The 20,871-nt window shown below is 40.1% G+C and overlaps 1 protein-coding gene and 1 long non-coding RNA gene across 2 annotated transcripts in view; one reads left to right on the top strand and one right to left on the bottom strand.

The window, feature by feature from the left end:
• Positions 1-20,871, bottom strand: part of Kctd8 (potassium channel tetramerization domain containing 8) — a 219,118-nt gene that overhangs the window by 185,923 nt on the left and 12,324 nt on the right. The gene's annotated exons all lie outside the window — the stretch shown is intronic.
• On the top strand, positions 13,097-14,868 carry LOC125364408. The gene is made up of 2 exons (XR_007213515.1): positions 13,097-14,083; positions 14,630-14,868. It is a non-coding gene; the product is annotated as an uncharacterized LOC125364408 (long non-coding RNA).

The raw sequence follows: 20,871 nt of genomic DNA, 5'->3' as shown, positions 1-20,871 counted from the left end.
ACAAAAAGGAGCAAAAAAGAAGAACCGAAAACCTACACGGAGCCGGAGATTAATCGGGGCACCCTCCCCCCACCAGCCGGCCCTGGCCCAAACAGGGTCAGGCTGGGAAAGGGAAACCCGGCGATCGGCAGACAGGTTGCCAGGAGCGCAGAATCCATATAGCGGGAGACCCCACGGACACAAAGCAGGGTGCGGACCAAGACACACCCAGCAGCGACGAGAAGTTCGGGTCCACACCGGATTCGGACAAGGGAACCCAGCGCGGCAGAAAGAGGGAACGGGGGAGCCACCACGACACTTCGCCAACCCCTGAAGGGCCAACGGCGGTGCGGGACACGCACACAAAGCAGCAAAAGTGAGTCCCCCATAATCCCTTCCCCCAACGGGAGACCCAAGCCCGACAAAGACGATATATCTCCCTCCCTCCCCCTCCCCACTCCCGTGGGAACAAAGATTCCCCAAATCAGGCGGGAAGCTCCCAGCAGGCACTGGGAAGCCAGTCTAGCAGGGGAAGGGCGGAACAGCCCCAAGCCCCCAAAGGTTCCTGAACTGGCAGAACCGGCCCCGTCCCCTTCCCAACAGGGGCCAGGGACGGCCGGCAGGGCAAGCCCCACCCGAGGCGCCTAGACCTTGCGGACTCTTACAACTAAAATCACAGGCGCTGGTGGGCAATACCAGCCCAGCAGGGTCACCTGAGCCTGATCTCGTTCCCCCTCCTCGAAGCGGAGGCGAGGTCTGAGGGTGCCAAGCCACACCCGGACAGTCGATCCCACTGGGCCCCACACATACTGCTTCCCCCCCCCAACGGACTCGCGGGAGGGCGCAAGCACAACCCAACAACCCAGGGCTCGCTCTGGGAGGCAGACCCCACTTAAGTGCCTGTTGTAGGGGACTCACAGTGCACAGGAGGGCGGGGCCCCGGCGAAAGCGCCCGCTCTGATAGGCGTGCCCTGCACTGGTGGGCGGGGCCACAGCGACAGCACCTGCTGACGCAGACACGCCTACACAGAAGGGAGGGAAGAACTACACAGACTTCCAGATGCGCAAATCACAAAGAAACATAACTCAGTTCATCAAAGGACAAGCCAACTCGCCAGCTCCAAAAAGCAGCACGACTGGAGAGGAGATGGAGAATAAAAAAGCAAATGAGGACATGTTAACAGGAATGATCGAAACCGTCAGAAATGAAATCAGAAAACAATTCCAGGAGTTTAGAGCGGAAATCTGGAAGGACACCCAGGAAGCCAAGAAAGAAATGGAAGCAAAACTGGATACAATGCAAGCCTCGTTTAAAGAAATGGAAGCAAAAATGGATATAATGCAAGCCGCCTTTAAAGAAAATCTCCACACCCTGAGAATTGAAATGCATGAAAAAATAGATTTAAAATACAACTCTTTAAAGGAAGAAATTTCCACGATCAGAGCTGATATGACAACCATGAATAGCTCTCTGACATCCATAAACTCCGCAATTGAAACCATAACACAAAGAGTGGACCATATGGAATCCAGAATCTCTCGCCTGGACGATGAAGCAGCTGACAACAACCAGAAAATGACCACACTCCAAGAAAAGGTGAAGCTTCAGGGAAGATTACTCCAGGAACTAATGGACAAAGACAAGAGATATAATCTGCGTATAATTGGAATAGAAGAAGGAGCCGAATATCAGAGCAGAGGGCTTAATCATGTTCTCAATAAAGTTATTGCAGAAAACTTCCCCAATCTCACAGGGGACCCCATCCAGGTAACCGAAGCCTATAGGACACCTGGCAGGCCAGACCCCAGGAAAACCACCCCAAGGCACATAATATTCAAGACTACAGACCTCAAGATTAAAGAGCAAATTCTGAATTCAGCCAAAGCGAAGAAGGAAACTTTTTTCAATGGGAAGAGGATTCGAATAACATCCGACTTATCCACACAAACTTACCAAGCTCGAAGTGAGTGGAAGAACACCATCCAAGTACTTCAGAATAACAATTTACAACCTCGGATCAAATATCCAGCGAAACTGGAGTTCACATTCGAAGGGAGAACCAGATCTTTCCACACCAAAGAGGAGCTAAAGGAGTATGTGAATAAAAAACCAGCCCTACAGCGAATATTAAGAGGGGAAGCCCACCCAACAGAGATCGTAAAAGACACACAGACAGATTCAGAAAGAAACTTCAATAGCCAAAGTCCAGCAGAAACACAAGCTCACTAAAGACAAGAAGAAAAAAAAAAAAACAACAGGAAAAAACAGCCCAACAAGAAAATGGAAGGAGAAAAAACACCCTTATCCTTGATCTCTTTAAATATAAATGGCTTAAACTCCCCGATCAAGAGGAGCAGACTGGCAGAATGGATCCGCAAGCAAAAAGTTGACATCTGTTGTCTACAAGAGACCCACCTTACAGCAAGGGACAAAAACAGGCTTCGAATGAAAGGATGGAGCAAGATCTACCAAGCAAATGCACCCACCAAAACGGCAGGTGTAGCCATCCTGATCTCAGACAAGCTGGATTTCTCTTTAAAGTCCACTCAAAAAGACAAAGAAGGACACTACATATTGATACAAGGAAAAATCCAGAATCAAGACATCACGGTGATAAATGTATACTCACCGAACAAAAGAGGCCCGACATATGTCAAGCAAATTCTCACAGAATTACAGAGCAAGATAGATGCAAACACAATCATAGTGGGTGACTTTAATACTCCTCTCTCTCCAAGAGACAGATCCAACACCCAGAGGATTAGTAAGGGAGCTGAGGACCTAAATAACACCATTGCCCAAATGGATCTAACAGACCTATATAGAACCTTCCACCCTACAGAGACCCAATACACCTTCTTTTCAGCAGCCCATGGATCATATTCCAAAATAGACCACGTCATAGCCCACACAAAGAACCTCAGCAAATACAAAAGAATTGACATCATCCCATGTATTATATCTGATCACAGTGGATTAAAGGTAACCCTCAACAACAAAGGATACCACAGAGCCTATACACACTCTTGGAGGCTAAACCCCACGCTGCTATCCAACACTTGGGCCACAGATCAAATTAAAGATGAAATCAACGAATTCATAAGCCACAATGACAAAGAAAACACATCACAAAGAAACCTATGGGACACAGCTAAGGCAGTACTGAGGGGCAAGATCATTGCACTCAGTACCCACATTAAAAGAATGGAAGCAGAGCAGGTGAATACCCTCACGATGAAACTAAAACAACTGGAGAAACAAGAAATGACAGAATCTAAAACGACTAGGAGGGGAGAGATTACAAAGATTAAAGAAGAGATAAATCTGATTGAAAATAGAAAGACCATTCAACAAATAAATAAGACTAAAAGCTGGTTCTTTGAGAAAATAAACAAAATTGACAGACCCCTTGCAAGACTCACAAAAAAAAGAAGAGAAGAGACTCATATACGTAAAATCAGGGACTCCACAGGAAAAATTACAACAAATACACACGATATTCAAACAATCATAAGGAGCTATTTCCAAAACCTCTACTCAACAAAAAACAATAATTTTACAGAAATGGATCAATTCTTAGAGAAGTACAAACTACCCAAACTGAACCAAGAAGAAATAAATCAACTAAATAAACCAATAACTTACGGTGAGATACAGGAGGTAATCAAGAACCTCCCTACTAAGAAAAGCCCAGGCCCAGATGGATTCACCAATGAATTCTACAAAACCTTTAGTGAGGAGCTAATTCCAATACTCCTCAAACTCTTCCGCGAAATAGAAACGGAGGGAAAAATCCCGAACTCATTCTACGAAGCTAATATCATACTCATCCCCAAACCAGGCAAAGATCCAACAAAAAAAGAGAACTACAGACCAATATCACTAATGAACACAGATGCAAAGCTCCTCAATAAAATATTAGCTAACAGGATCCAGAAAGTGATCAAGAATATCATACATCATGACCAAGTAGGCTTCATCCCTCAGTCACAAGGATGGTTCAACATCCGTAAATCAATCAATGTAATTCACCACATAAACAGAACTAAAATCAAGAATCACATTGTTATCTCAGTCGATGCCCAAAAAGCCTTTGACAAAATACAACATCCATACCTATTAAAAGCTTTGGAGAGAACAGGAATAGATGGAACATTCCTCAAAACAATAAAAGCCATATACAACAGACCAACTGCTAATATCATATTAAATGGAGAGAAACTTAAATCATTCCCCCTAAACACAGGAACAAGACAAGGATGCCCACTCTCCCCACTTCTGTTCAACATAGTACTGGAATCCCTAGCCATAGCAATAAGGCAAGAGGAGGACATCAAAGGGATCCACATCGGCAAGGAAGAAATCAAGTTATCCCTATTCGCAGACGACATGATCTTATATCTCAAGGACCCAAAAAACTCAGTACCCAAACTCCTACATCTAATAAACCAATTTGGCAAAGTAGCAGGATACAAAATCAATCCACAAAAGTCAGCAGCTTTTCTGTACACCAGCAATAGACAAACAGAAAAGGAAATTATGGAAACGATTCCATTTACAGTAGCCAAAAAAAGAATAAAGTACCTAGGGATCAACTTAACCAAGGACGTGACGGACCTATTCAATGAAAACTACAAAAATCTAATAAGGGAAATCAAAGAAGACACAAGGAGATGGAAAGACCTCCCATGCTCATGGGTAGGCAGAATCAATATAGTGAAAATGGCCATACTGCCCAAATTGTTATACAAATTCAATGCAATACCTATCAAAATCCCAGCCACATTCTTCACTGAAATAGAGAAACCAATCCATAAGTTCATATGGAACAGCAAAAAACCTAGAATAGCCAAAGCAATTCTAGGCAAAAAACATAGTGCAGGAGGTATCACCATACCAGACTTCAAGCTCTACTACAAGGCCATCATAACAAAAACAGCATGGTATTGGTATAAAAACAGATCGGAAGACCAGTGGATTAGAATTGAAGACCCAGAAATAAAACCGCACTCTTACAGCCAACTGATATTCGACAAAGGAGCTAAAGACATACAATGGAATAAACATAGCCTCTTCAACTACTGGTGCTGGGAGAACTGGGCAGCCATATGCAGAAAACTCAAAGTAGACCCAAGCCTATCACCATGCACCAAGATCAACTCAAAATGGATCAAGGACCTCAACATCAGACCTGAATCCTTGAAACTACTGAAGGACAGAGTAGGAAAGACACTAGAACTTATAGGCACAGGAAGGAACTTCCTGAATAGAGTCCCAGGCGCACAACAAATAGGGGAAAGACTCAACAAATGGGACTACTACAAATTAAAAAGTTTCTGCACAGCTAAGGTCATAGCCACCAAAATAGAAAGACAGCCAACGATATGGGAAAGGATATTTACCAGCACAGCAACAGACAAAGGCCTGATATCTGTCATCTACAGAGAACTCAAAAAACTAAGCCCCTCCAAGCCCAATAAACCTATTAGGAAATGGGCAAAAGAGCTAAAGAGAGACTTCACAAGAGAAGATATAAAAATGGCAAAGAAACACATGAGGAAATGCTCAACATCCCTGCTAGTAAAGGAAATGCAAATAAAAACAACCCTGAGATACCACCTCACCCCAGTTAGAATGGCCTATACTCTGAACTCAGGAAACAACAAATGCTGGAGGGGCTGTGGGGAAAGAGGAACCCTTCTCCATTGTTGGTGGGAGTGCAAATTAGTACAGCCACTTTGGAGAACAGTATGGAGGTTTCTCAAAAAGCTCAATATAGACCTACCCTATGACCCAGCCATACCACTCCTAGGCATCTATCCTAAACAGCAAAACCCAAGATATCAAAAGGACATTTGTACTTCCATGTTTATCGCAGCACAATTCACAATAGCCAAAATTTGGAAACAACCCAGATGCCCCTCCACAGATGAATGGATCCAAAAAATATGGTACTTATACACAATGGAATACTACATAGCGATTAGGAATGGTGAAATATTGTTATTTGCAGGGAAATGGTCAGAACTCGAACAAATAATGTTGAGTGAGACAAGCCTAGAACACAGAAAACAAAGGGGCATGATCTCCCTGATATATGACTGTTAACAAAGGGAGATGGAGAGACAGTAGAGACCAAGTCTGTGAACACTGTATATGTGCTTGATACATTGTATACTGCATATGGGTCTACCTGACCTAGACAAGGGATGGGAAAACAGGTTGTAAGATATCACAAGAAATGTACACATTGCCCTACTATGTAACTGCACCCTCTTTGCACAGCACCTTGTAAAAAAAAAAAATTTATGTTCAATTGATAATAAAAAAAAAATAAAAATTAAAAAAAAAAAAAAAAAAAACAAAAAAAAAAAAACAAAAAAAAAAAAAAAAAAAAAAAAAAAAACTATCAAGCCCTGGAAAATGAGGCTGGAGAATGCTAAAATCATTTGTTAAAAGTTTTGTCTTAAAATTTGGGTGTTGCAGGAGTAAGATTAGCAAAAATACCTCTTGCCACTGGAAAATGCATGGCCAATGTTTATTTTGTATCTTTTGAATATGTATGTGTGTGTGTGCATGTGTGAGTGTGAACATGTTCAAGATTGTTAGTATGATGTAAAATTGAGTGAGTTTAAGTTTAAATTCAAATTGTCATCAAGTTTGGTATTACCAAATGCTTTAAAGGATTATTGCATTGTTTTAAGAGGAAGTATAGTTAAAACAATGTTTCTTTAATTTAAAAAAAATGGGGCTAAGTGTCAGAAATTTGGATGTAAAGGTTTATCACTGTTAAAAACAACAACAACAACTGCTTGGGTTTCTCCATCAGAGACCAATAGGAAAGGACAGGAAAACCTAGGACGGACCTGTGTGCCTATCCTCAGGAGTGAGGGGTGATCTGGCAAAGGTGCAGCTTAGCCAGCCCACATGGTGGCTTAGGCCCTGGAGGGAGTCCACATGGTGGGACAGCCATAAGAGGTCGTCCATTCATGGTGGAAGAGGGCAAGCTGGCACCAAGACAGTTCATCAAGCTCTGAGGAGTAGGTTGGAGATAGGCCGTTCTATAGGACAGACCAGTGGAGGCCTTTCTTTTCTCTCTTTTGTTTTCAGGTGAACATTGGAAACCTCATGGTAAAAATTAATGATTTGACTGGAATTTCTAAAACTGTCCCTTAGGATGGATTATTAATATTGGAAAACCTTAAAGGAGGATTCAAAGGTTTATTTGTATTTTGCAATTTGGATGTATTGAAAAAAATGCTGTCTGGATTTTTGTGCTTGTAGTTCTGGTGTACACTGCTGAATGTACTTTTGTCACAATTGTTTTGGGTATCAGTTTAATGATTCAGGTACTGAATTTTATGTGTATACTGTGATGTAATCGTAAGACTCTTAATGATCTTAAGTTACATACAATCAGGCAAGTATTTTAAAGTATATATATTAAACTAATGGGGATAGAAGTAAACTCTCATTAACTCTCTGTATGTAGGAAGAAATGGCAAAATGGACTAACGTTTCTCACTAATTTATTGGAAAGCTGAATGAATAAGTATTTCTAATTTTGTAATTGTAATTCTTGCATTAAGGAAAAATTGTCATGTGAGTTTAAAGGTCTTCATTCAGTAACTGGGACTGAAGAAAAAAAATGACTCTTTTAAAAGGCAATGTGCCCCTCGGCTTCAGAGTTTTTCCCAGTGCAAATAAAGGCTGAGGTGAAGGTGTTAAAGCAGAGTTTGTAGGTTTTTTGTAACAGTTTTCAACAGGCCCACAGAAAAGGACAGACAATTCCTACAAGTTTGTCAGATGTACTGTTGGCCCTTAGTAAGTTCCAGGTAAGATTATGCTTTTTAAAAGTACTTCTGTGCGGACCACCTTGTTGCTTTTAATTGGAGGAAAGCGGACTCATTGACCTGAAATCTGTGGATCGAAGCCAGCCTGGGCAGAGAAAGGTCCCTGTGAGAGTCTTGTCTCTAATCAGCCAGCAGAGTGCTGGGAACGGAGTTGTGTAGAGCTCAAAGTGGTAGAGTGCTAGCCTTGAGCTAGAGGACTGAGGGACAGCACTCAAGCCCTGAGTCCAAGTCCAGTGATAGGCCAAGAAAAATGTCAAAGGTGCATTTATACCAGCATGGAAAATTCACTCCTGGGACAAAAGTGATGGAGTATCCAGAGGCAGTAAGCCACTGCATTGATGGCAGAGATGGTGTCAGATCCTAGAGTCACTCCTGTTTGGCCTTTCAAAAGTGAATCAGAGCCAGGAGGTCCTAGAAGAATAGTTCGTAAGCATGCCTTTTATTGCCCATGTCTATCTACTTTGTAACTGGACAGGAACTTGCCAGTCATCTGGAGTAGTGGGTAGTAAAGCTAAGTTTGTTAAATGGGGGATAGTTTAAAATCCCACCCCCCTGCATCTACTCAAAGCCCTGACTGGCAGTGAGAATTTTAAGCTGATACATCTGTTCAAGAAAGAAAGTTCATGGATCTGAGATATTGTCCTTATTGAGATCTAAGTCCTGCAAAGGTAGTTTAGGCATTGTTACGTCATCAGTTTCCCCATCCAGAGAGGAAAATACTTTTATAATCCAGAGTGCTAAAAGACTACCATGTTATATTCCAAGAAGAGGTCTGTGCAGTTGTTAAAAGGTTAGCTATTTACTCCAGTTTGGAGTAAAGTTCCTAGTAACTAGTCCTGACGACCCCTTGGTAAAGTAGGCTAAGGATCTATAGGTTCCTAGCTAGGTAAGGTCAACACCCCTGAGTCAGCCTGAAGAAGTTACAGAAGATGGATGATCTATGCCCATCAGCTCCCCCTTCAAAATCAAGGAACCAGAGTCATTTAAAAAAATCCTAGCCTTATTGGAAATATCTGATTACTGAAAGTTATTGCCCTGGAAAATTATGGCCAAGGGCCATTGCCTAAAGCTGTCTTGAAATTCAGTGATGTGCCAGCCTACAAAAGCTAGTGTGCTTAAAAAGCAACCAGGAAAATACTAGGAGATTTCACTAAAGTCAGGCTTTAGGTTAACTTAGGTTAAGCTTCTCTAACCAGTCTATGGAGAAAGTTGCAGGCAACCCAGCAGAAGGTGTGACATTCTACTGGAGCCACTGGGAGACACTGCTGCCTGACACTACCATGGCCACTGCACATTCCATTTGAGTGAGGATCAAGGACGGCCTAACAGTCATCTGGAAGAATCTACATCTTCACCCTGAGCACCCCTACCATGGTAAAAACAAATGGGACTCTATCACACGCAGCTGATTTCTGCTGGAAACTGCTTGGGATCAGCTGAAACTAAGATTTTGGGGAGACATTCTTGAGTTTACTGGAGTTAACTAGCTCTATTAAGAAAATTGGATATTGTAAGAGATTTTCAAGTAGACAATTCCATGGAACAGATAGCCTGCTGCTAAATCCAAAGCATGTATGACATGTCAGCTAGAGAGTCACTTCCTGGCAATGCCTGGGGTGAGAAGTGTGTCCAAGTGTATTAGAGTGAGTCCAGACGGATTAGGGTGTGACCTCAGAGAAAGGAGGAAGGTAACTGCCGCCAAGTGTACCAGTTACCTAGGTAACTGGATGGAGATTTAAACAGGTGAAAACACCTGCAGCCCTCCTGGGGGTGGGCCTCACAGATAACCAGTTTCTTTCTGAGTACAAGCTTATGAGCAGCAGTCCCATCATTGGACTGGCCCTTGTCTCATCTTTGCTCTCCCCAGCAGCCTGTGGGTGGAATCACTTTATGATTCTACAAAATAAGGCAAGAGTTGAATTCAAAGTTAGTCAAGATTAAGCTCTCCAAAAGAAATCAATGATTTGATTTCTATGTACAAAAAAAAAGCGGGGGGTGGGGGGTGGGGAATGTGATGTGGTGGTAAGATCTGGCCAGGAAGAGGGCAGAAGCTAACTCCATCTCCGCTATCTCCCCAGGCCCCCTGATCAGAGGCCTGGGAAGATTCCCTCTCCCAATAAACAATAGTGCCCCCCGCCCCTCCCAATATGGTTGGATTTCCCTATCCCACAACCGCTAAGCTAAAAAGTCCCTGCCCTTATGAGAAATAAGCACACCTCTAGCCAATGAACCAGAGACAGAGCTTGCCCGTGAACTAACCGGCCAGTCAAGTGTAAGCCCATGAACTGCTGGCCAGTCAAGTGTAAGCCTGCGAACCCCCACCGAATCACAAAGCCATCATCATGGTTATTCCTCCTCCTAGCCTGTTGCCAATAAAAACCCTGCTGAACAAGGAGGCAGGGCTCACAACCTCATGGCTGCTGCCATGGTTGTGGGACCAGCTGGAGCTGAATTAAATGACTCTCTTGTCCTTGCATCAGATCGGCTCCTTGGTGTTTTGTGGGGGAGGTTGTTGGCCTGGCACATCAGTGCTAACCCTCTAATTTTATGATATTTACTAAGTATATATTTCTGTTTAAGGAATGGAGTATATTGATGAATATTATAAGGTTATGGTGAACAGAACCACATAGATTCGGTAAAGTTTATTCACAATATATGCATTAAGGGTTCAAGATATCATTAATTTCTAGCTCAGAATCTTACAGAAACAAAAAAGGGAGGAAAACTCATAATAGCCCATTGGAAAAAAATCTTGAGTTTAATTGTAACTATATTCAATTGTATTTAAATATATTGTTATAGTATATATAAAATATTTTGTGTAAAGTATATATTATAGGCAGACCAGACATACAGATCACCTTTCTCCTTAAATTGTAAAAAGTACTCAAAATCTATCAAAGCAAGGTCTGGTGACTAACATCTAGAATCCTAGCTACAGAAGGCTGAGATCTGAGGATTGAAATTTAAAGCTATCCTGGGCAGGAAAGTCTGTGGGACTCTTATCTCCATTTAACTATCAAAATTTGGAAGCACAACAATGGCTCAAGTGGTAGAATGTTGGCTCAAATAATAGAATGCTAGCTTTAAGCTTAAAAAACTCAGGGACAGCTCCCAGGAAGAGTTCAACCCCAGCAACAACACTCACACACACACACACACACACACACACACACACACACACACACACTATGAAAGTTTGATATTGTAAAATTCATATAATATTCAAATTTAAGAACTCAGATGTATTGAAATTTTTTTTTCCTCCATCATCTTTCTTTCGAGTATCTTGGTAACACCTCGATTTGTGTGATAGGATTTTTGAGTTTGTGAGAGGGTTAAAGAACATAGAATCAACTCTGATTGTTAAGAAGGAATGTTTATTGGAATTCTTTGAAAGTGTTTCTATTTCAAAGAAGTTTTCCCTTTATTCTAAGCAAATCATTTAAAATTAAAACTAAACATTCACCTACAACAAAGATTTGCTGCATTGAAAATGTCAATGATGAAGGCTATGGAACCCTGACCAAAATATATGTATTACAGAGAAGAGAATGGACACTTTCCCCTTTCTAGGAATTTTTGAAGTAATGGCTAAAGTCTGAAGGTAAAACAGTCTGTCAGGGAATTAGTTACATTGTTAATTATTTTGTGCACTATCAAGGAGACAATGAAACAGCTTCTGTGTAGTTCACTAGCTACCACAGCTGTGCTTCCAAAAAACATTCATAAGTCTGTCTGCTTAAAAAAAGTGACCCTGTTCTGCTGTTTATTGAAGCTGGAAGATGTTCTTCACAATGACCCACAACAGATAGCAAAAATCATCTGCCTTTAAAGGTTAATCCAGACTTTAAAAAAGAATGGAAAGCCAGCTGCCAGTGGCACATGCCTCTACTCCTAGCTACCCAGGAGGCTGATATCTGAGGATCACTGTTGAAAGACAGCCCAGGCAAGAAAGTCCCTGAGACTCCTAGCATGAATTAACTACCAGAAAACTGGAAGTGGCTCTGTGGCTCAAAGTGGTAGAGTGCTAGCCTAGAACAAAAAAGCTCAGGGACAGAGCCTAGACCCTGGGTTCATGTCTATGTTTCACAACCAAAAAAAATTAAAAAGAGAGAGAGAGAGTAAAACAAAGTCAGTGATGTTTGAGGAGAGAATAAGTAATCAATGTGCCATGAGATTATTCTTTACTTGTACAATAATAAAAATATGCACTTTTAAAAAATTCCACCTATGAACAAAATTCAAACAGTTTGAAACATAAAAAGAATTATAATCATCAGATCTGTACACCTCCCTTTGTAAAGTTTCATTTTGGTGTTTTATCCTGCAGACAAGTTTAACATGAAACCGATATACATGTCTGCTACTTTCATCATGAAAAATATCTACCAGAAACGTTTGTTAGCATAATACTCACAGTTGCTTTGCTCTTATATTGTTAAACTGAATTGTGACCCCTTCAAAAATTTTGTGAAACATGGATCAGAACAATTGTACTAATTATCTGATTCATGTAACTGTAACCCCTATATCAACTTTACAATAACAGATCCTTTTAAGAATCTTATAAATGCTAACTAGGGACTTTGTGCCCCCTCCCTTAGAAATATGTAGGTATCTATACATAAAAAATTGAGAAGTTATGTCAGAGTACTCACAGACCTCCAAGAGAGGTTTGTGCCTCAAGTAAAGTCCTTCTAAACTAGGTATCTATAATTCCTTTCTATTCTAAAGAAACAGTAGGAGGAACACAGATTTTTTTTGCTTGTTTAACAGAATGCATAGAATGGTCAGTGACGAAAGGAGAAAACACTGAACTAGAAGAGGTGGAAGGAGAGGAGATCATGACTTTGGGGGTTAACTTACACATATTAAATAGGATATATCACTTACACTTTAACATAGGAATTCCAGGTGGTATCTGGGTGTACCAGTAGGTATGGCAACCAAAGGGAAAATCCACCCTGACCCATTCCCATTCACCAGTACCTTTCACTTTCACTATTGTCTTCAGGAAGAAGATATTTTGTCTCCTCATTCAGATTGTAAAACTCCTGACAGTAAGGATGATGCCTATAGCAGAATATACATTTTACTATTTCTCTATTTTATAGAGTTGACCCTATGTATTGTGAATACTCAATAAAATATCTGTGGAATCAATATGGTTACTTGGTTCTGACAATGCTGAGCTCCACCAAAAACTTAACAAACAATAACAAAAAATGCCATAGTCTGTACTTTTCAAAAAATATTATGTTCCCCTGCACCCAATATTTATCAAGATACCTTTACAGCTTTTGACAGATTTACTTTTCAGTCACCAGAAATCAATGTTATATTACAGCTATTTCTCAAAGTAGGTATGGAGTTTTCTTAGCACTGTAGTACTCAGGATGTTAAGTGTATCTTCAGGCTAAATAGTTCCTCTACATCAATTATTCTAATAGATGATCTGTGCTATTAGTATCATTACCATTATCACTTATTCTATGACACTGTAATAAGATGCCAAAAAAGTGAGTAAAAGTTGAGGATCTTCTGTTCTCTGGGGTGTCAAGGCATGGATTTCTTGAAGAAATAGAATTGTATTGTTCACAGAGGACTTCTTCAAGTCCATTACTATCGTTTAGGTAGTTAGATGCCTCACAAGATTATGTATTTCCTAAAATGATACCACTGGGAGCTAGTGAAACTTTTAGGATATCCTTAAGTCATCAGGCATGTACTCTTCAACAGGCTACCAGAATTGTCCTCTTTCTATTTGCTTCTGGATTTGTAACATAGTGAGTTTGCTCTACCATCTGTCCCTGCCATGATACCTCGACCTGGCCCCACACATGAAGAAAACAAACCACTCAGTCTTGGGCTGGAACTTCCAGAACTTTGACCCACTATAAGTCTTTTTCTTTTATAAGTTAATTACCTCAGGTACTTTGTTACAGTAATAAATACCTAATGGCTGTATCAATATTTTATAATTTTCTTTAATTATCTTCAAATACTTTCTCTCTATACCTAATTCTTGTTTAAAACTCCCTTAGGTATTTACTCTCTCCTATCTTTGTTAAATCTTTTCTCAAAGCATTTAACTTATCTACCTTTAATCCAATATATAGGCAAATATATTACATATAAGCTCCCAATCTTGTAGCTGATTTTTAATTATAAAATAAATATTAGCATCAGTTAAGAAGAAAAGGCTATTTAAATGCTCATTATCTTGTAAACTAAATTCAGTGATGTTGGGGACTGTTTTGGCCTTGGAGCGAGACATTGCCCTTCCCCCAGCCCTGGGACAGTGTGGGAGGGAGCCCCTCCCACCTTTCGGCCTCAACCGGAAAAGAAGCCCCCCCCCACGCCCCCTCGGGAGGCGAACACGTGCATGCCACCATGATAGGGTTGCCCAGCCCACAAAGGAAGTTCCAGAATATCACTTGAGTGGCAGTTCAGTCAGCCAATCAGTCAGTCACCCCAAGTCCTTCCCCTTCCACCTTTGTCATCGTAATAAATTTCTCTGGCCCGCTCTCGGGGGGCTGAGATGCATCCCACCATCGCAGCGTGTCCCTGATGCCTTCTTTCCGCCCCCGCTCCTGGAAACATGTGAGGGGACTGGGGGGAGGGGAGGCTTCAGCAACCTTTCCTCAACTTAGCGCAAGTCCACAAAAGTACGCCTTGGCCTTCTGCCGGCGGAAGGCAAGGCCGAGTGCTCTTTCATAGATTTTAGGGTTTAAGCATTTTCCCCGCGAGATCGGGGAGAAAGGGATCGTTCAGATCCCGACACAGTGAGGCTGAATATTTCCATTCAATACTTACAATGCATGTTATATCAGCCCTTTTTTCATTTAATATTTTATGAAGACCATAATTGTTCTCAGAACCCTTTATACCAGACATATCCCTCAACATCAAACCATAAAACCTCTGATACAATATACAACTAACCACCATCCTCCAGAGACTTGAATTTAGTAGGGAGCAAATAGTCAATTTTAAATAATACCTTAGGTAATTCTACTGCAGACACCTCAGAACCTAAGAATATCACAGCTTGACTGTTTGCTTTTCCCAATCTGAAAGAATAAAGTGACCACATCAAATGCACTTACTGACATCTTAACTATCTCTGATGTACTACTCTTCCTAATATCCACAGCAAGAATGCACAAGTGGGATCAATCTATCTACACTTCTACTTCTGTATCAACATCAGACACTATCTCCCACTCAGGCAATTTGGTACTGCTACCAATCTATAATTTTATTTAATTATCTTGAAAGTCATTAATAAGCTCTTCATTGGTAAATGTAATTGATGCATTCAGTCTTAATCTACAGCTGACTCTTTACATCATTTGCTTCTGAATATACTTGTTTGTGCTTAATTTCCCCCCATAGCTTTTACAAATATTCCTCTCCTTTAATTGAATTTATCTTTCTCAGTATTACTTCAAGGGTTCTTTTTATCTACTTCTCTGCAGCCTCATCACCTTCATCTGCAAACTCACCAATGACTTATCTAACTAGAATCCAGATATGGGACGACATTTCAACTTGAAAACAGCACAAATGCCTCAAAGTTAACAAACCTAAAGCTGACTTGATGGTCATCCCTTAGGGATAGAGACACTTCCTCATTCATCCATTATATTCCAATGTAAAACAAAGCTTTTTCCCATGGTAGAATAACTTTCTAGCCCTCTTTACCAAATCCTCCACAAGGCTTGAACTAAAACAGTAGATAGGGTGTTGAACCAGATTTTCACACATCAGAAAGCAGAGCACCAAGTTTCACTAATAATGTTAGAAATGGAGACATAGATTAAAAAAAAGAAAAGATATCTAGACTATCCCACTTAACTCTTCAGCTCCTCCATCCCACATGGGGCAATCATTCATCCTCTGGCTCCAACTGACCGATGGATAATTTGTGGAAATGCATTGGAAATTTCATGTGCCACCTCATAGAAGTAGAATCATACACATTTTAAAATGTTTAATAACTTATATGAGATCCCCAAGAGAACCGTGCCTCATAGATTTGGCACTAATTACTATCAGTCATCTTTTAGCCAGGATCCTCTTGTGAAGGCTCTCAAAAAAAGGTCTCTCTCTACTGGAAATAGTCACCTTTTACTTGACCAGCCAGTTGACAAGGAGAATAGACCAGGTCAACTGTCTCCTTTACTTGCTTCTAAGGCCAGACCCCTTAATAAAGTGATAAATCACAGACCAGTTACCTAAGGTTTTAATTCCTTCCTCCCAAGATTCTTTTCATATGCCAACTAATTAGCATAAGAATTAATCCTTTGGGCTGGGAATATGGCCTAGTGGCAAGAGTGCTTGCCTTCTATACATGAAGCCCTGGGTTCCATTCCCCAGCACCACATATATAGAAAATGGCCAGAAGTGGTGTTGTAGTTCAAGTGGCAGAGTGCTAGCCTTAAACAAAACAAAACAAAACAAAACAAAAAAAAGCCAGGTGCAAGATAAATAGAAAGCCCTCAGATTGGGAAAAGATCTTTACCAGCCATACAATGGACAAAGGCCTCATATCTAAAATATATGCAGAACTAAGAAAATTAAATTCCTCCAAAACAAAACCTTAAAGAACCAACAGCCACCTCAACAAGTGGGCTAAAGATTTAAAAAGAGACTTCTCTGATGAGGAAATGAGAATGGCCAAGAATGCCAAGAATGCCAAGAATGCCAAGAATGGCATATGAAAAAGTGCTCTATATCACTGGCCATAAAAGAAATGCAAATCAAAACAACATTGAGATTGCACCTCATCCCAGTAAGAATGTCCCTTATCAAGAAAACTAACAATAACAATTGTTGGAGGGGATGTGGCCAAAAGGGAACCCTACTTCATTGTTGGTGGGAATGTAAACTGGTTCAGCCACTCTGGAAAGCTGTATGGAGATTCCTCAGAAGGCTAAACATAAAACTCCCCTATGACCCAGCAGTCCCACTTTTGGGCATCTACCCAGAAGACTATAACAAAAACACACTAAAGCCACCAGCACAACAATGTTTATTGCAGCACAATTTGTCATAGCTAAAATATGGAACCAACCCCGATGTCCCTCAGTAGACAAATGGATCAGGAAAATGTGGTACATATACACAATGGAATTGTGCCTCTATCAGAAAGAATGACATTGCCCCATTCATAAGGAAATGGAAGAACTTGGAAAAAATTATACTAAATGATGTGAGCCAGACCCAAAGATACATGGATTCTATGGTTTCCCTCATAGGGAATAATTAGCACAGGTTTATGCTAGTCACAGCAGAGGATCACAAGAGCCCAATATCTATGCCCCTATGAACACATAAGATAATGCTAAGTGAAATGAACTCCATGTTATGGAAACGACTGTTACATCACTGTTGTAATTACTTTAAACATGCCATGTGAAACTATTAAAAAAAAAAAAAAAGAAGAAGCCAGGGACAATGCTTAGGCCCTGTGTCCAAGCCCCAGGACTGGCAAAGAGAGAGAGAGAGAGAGAGAGAGAGAAAGAGAGAATTCATCCTTTATCATGACTCACTACTGCACACTGTCACACCTATAGCCTGAACCTCCCTAATAGTCAACAACTAGACAATGCAAATTTAGTTTCCCAATTCCATGTGCCACTCTGTTTTCACAGTTGCTTTAAACACTGCACATATGACTGCACCACCTTCTGGTTTAAAATCTTTGCCTGATGATGAATATGTCTAATCATATTCCCTCTGCCAACATTTTCAGATTTCTCCAATTCCCAATCTAGTCAAATTAAACTATGCTTTCACCATTGCACATTTGTATGAATGAACAAAGCTCTCACATAGACACAGTTTTGTCAGTACTTACTTCTCTAGCAGCTTTCCTGAACCCACTAGTTCAGGAAATTTCTTGCTTCTTCCTCTGTATTGTCAATGCTCTTTATAAAGAATAATAAAAGGAGTTAATTTTGGTGAAACTTACACATGAATGGGATGTTCCAGGTTATATATCACAATGCTGAATCCTGCATAGCCACTCACTAAAGTATATATTATTATTATTATTTCAATCATTTTGCAAAAGACAAAACCAAGGTTTTAGAAAAATAAATCCCTTGCTAAAAGTCACACAATTATCAAGTAAATATAGTTAAAGTGTGATATAGCTCTGTTTTATCCTAGGGAGCTTCTCCTTAAACTCAGTCATAAGATATCTCTTCTCACCTTCATCTTTCCTAATTAACCAAATAAACATCTGTCAAGTGATGATTTGGTGTCAGACATAGTATGAGGCTTTACAGAGCATGGAGAATAAATCTAATTTTCACATTCATCCTTACTCCTAACTTTCATTTTAAAACCATGCCAAATAAATCATTTTTCAATACCTTAGTCAAGAAATAGTTCTGATTATCATAAACAATATGAAAATTTCAATCCATAATAAAGAAAGACCAGTTTTAATGTGAAATAATCCTCCTTAATTTGATGGACTAATATAATTGCCTTGGGTCTAATAGTGATGTTTTCCTGGGGAGTTTAACATCACTTACTATTTTGTGTTATTCATGGGTTTTAGTGGTTATTGTAATGGGAAGGCATTCTATTATTTGTTATCTATCTATTTCTCTATCTATCCTTTATCTGTTTTTTAGTTGTTGGGTTTTTTTTTTTGTCAGTCCTGGAGCTTGAACTCAGGACTGAGCACTGTGCCTGGGTTCTTTTTGCTCAAGGCTAGCACTCTACCACTTGAGCCACAGCACCACTTCCAGCTTTTTCTGTTTGTGGTCCTGAAGAATGAACCCAGGGCTTCATGGATGTGAGGCAAGCATTTTACCACTAGGTCACATTCCCAGCCCCCTATCCTTTATGTTGTACTTTGCTGACTTAAAAACATATTGCAGGCTGGGGAGATAGCCTAGTGGCAAGAGTGCCTGCCTCGGATACACGAGGCCCTAGTTTCGATTCCCCAGCACCACATATACAGAAAAACGGCCAGAAGCGGCGCTGTGGCTCAAGTGGCGGACTGCTAGCCTTGAGCGGAAAGAAGCCAGGGACAGTGCTCAGGCCCTGAGTCCAAGGCCCAGGACTGGCCAAAAAAAAAAAAACAAAAAAAACATATTGCAGTGCTAAGCAAACATTGTTCACTGGCTAGTAGACAGAATAGAACCTTCTACTTATATTTGGCCTGTTTTATAAAACATAGGATAGTCATTTGGCTTTTTCCTCCATGTATTTCACCTCAAAGCAATTTAAGATTTTTTTTGCGTGTGTAACTTAAACAGCATGTTTGAACTGTGATAGTGAACAAACCTGGCGATTGTTATCTTTCAATGCCCATACATTTGTTCAGACAGGAGGTACAGAAATCATCTCAATTTAAGTGATTTTCATGGGTTTGATAACTAGAAAGAAGCAGAAACATAATCAAGATCATCCAATATTTTTTCTAACTTTTGCCAGAACTCCCTATGAAATAGAGCAAAACTATAAGTTCAATTGCCTAACAACTTAGCAGAAACTGGTTTACTTTTGGCTCTTTATGCCTATTTTGAAACTATATGCCTCCCATATAAGTATTGTTCAGGCATTTTCAAAAATAGAAATTGAGATGTTTCTTAATACACTTGTTTCTCATTGGTGACATGCAAATAGAAAACATTCATAATAATGAGATACAATTACCAGTTTCATTTCCACTATTCACACATTACTGCATAAAGAAATGCCATGAGGGGACTTCTGCAAGGTTGCCTTTGCAGAAATTTGATGACATTCAAATAAGTTGCAGTATGTATGTAATAATGGGATTGGCTGGATGAATATTAGCATGAATAGGCTAGATGGTTGAAAATTAAATTTCCTGATTCTATTGAGATTGAGTTCTGTATGTGATCAGTGGGGCCTGTGCTATGAGAAATGAAAATAAATAAGAAATAATTATCATCTGCCTGCCTTTCCTCTATGCACTGTATTTTAAGTAGCTCCTCAGAGAAAGCTCTTTATTATAAAACTCCAGCTAAGAAATGTAGAAAACATGATAAAGATTAGAAAAATCACAATTTTGCAACTAGCCCCTAATGTAATTTGAATTGGGCAATTGTATTCAATGTAACTTTTAATGGAGACATCAGACTGACATCACTCATCTCTGCCTATTAATCTACCTAGCTTTGAAAAGGAACTAGTCACTATACAAAGCACTATACATCAATTATGTACAAATAGTTTTGCAAGTGAAAGGGAGACAGAGAGAGAAAAGAGAAAGTGAGACAGAGAGGAAAGGACACAAACTTTCTAATATTGAATTAGAAAAGAAATAGCTCTAAAATACTTTTAAACATTCTTGGAAATAAGATTGTGGACTACATATGTAACATTTTCAAAAATTATTCTTGATCTTACTGGGGCTGAAAATGAAATACTGGTTATATTTTTAAAAATCTTCCTTGACTGAGATATTAAAATATGCAGGGGAGGTAGTAGCACTGTGGCTCAAGTGGTAGTGTGCTAGCCTTGAGCTCAAGAGCTTAGGGACAGCACCTAGGCCCAGAGTTCAAGTCCCATTCACATATGTATATGTTTATCTGTGTGTGTGTATATATGTGTGTTTGGGGTGTGTGTGTGTGTGTGTATGTGTGTGTGTGTGTGTGTGTGTGTGTGTGTGTGTAGAGGAGAGATAACATTATATTTCCTTAAACTTCCTCAGGAAAAAAACAACAAAAATTAAATATTTTTTAAAACTATTGAATCTAGGAGGTAAACAGGTAGGTTTTTTGAAACATCCTGTCTCTTTTTTATTATGCTTTCACTTTGCATGTATAATTTTTTTAAGCAACCACAACAACAGAATCTAAGTAGCAACTATAAAACTGCAGTCTTAGCAGTATCTGTGATGGATGATCTTTCACACAAAGGCCACTGCCCTGCTGACAAAGCTGGCATCTTCCTCCTAGGCCATTAAATTAAGAGAGAAGGAAATAAGTGATTCACAGAAGCTATAAAAATAGTCTTTGCCTCTAAAAATTACTAGCA

This window comes from Perognathus longimembris, chromosome 16 (genome assembly GCF_023159225.1).
Source record: "Perognathus longimembris pacificus isolate PPM17 chromosome 16, ASM2315922v1, whole genome shotgun sequence".
Classification (NCBI taxonomy): Eukaryota; Metazoa; Chordata; class Mammalia; order Rodentia; family Heteromyidae; genus Perognathus; species Perognathus longimembris.
The sequence above is the reverse complement of the archived record's forward strand: the minus strand, read 5'-3'. Positions and strand labels throughout refer to the sequence as shown.